Raw genomic sequence first — 275 nt, 5'->3', positions numbered from 1 at the left:
AATGATGTGAACTTGTGATGACTTAGACAAACTGTGATGAAAAACTGACAGTGCCAGTCTTGTGATGAAAGGAGATGGTGTTATTTAGGGAACCGCATTCAAGGTAACAAATGCAACAGCAGGACATGTTGATAATATTAATGCAAATGAGGAATAACTGTGACGAGATATGATGACGTTAGGATATAGTGCCACTCGCCGCCCCACTGTATTGTGATCCTACGTGGCACTGGCATGAGAACTGACAATACTACTGGCACTATAAACCAAAAATA

Source organism: Penaeus monodon, chromosome 23 (genome assembly GCF_015228065.2).
Source record: "Penaeus monodon isolate SGIC_2016 chromosome 23, NSTDA_Pmon_1, whole genome shotgun sequence".
Lineage (NCBI taxonomy): Eukaryota > Metazoa > Arthropoda > Malacostraca > Decapoda > Penaeidae > Penaeus > Penaeus monodon.
This window is presented reverse-complemented; position numbering follows the sequence as displayed.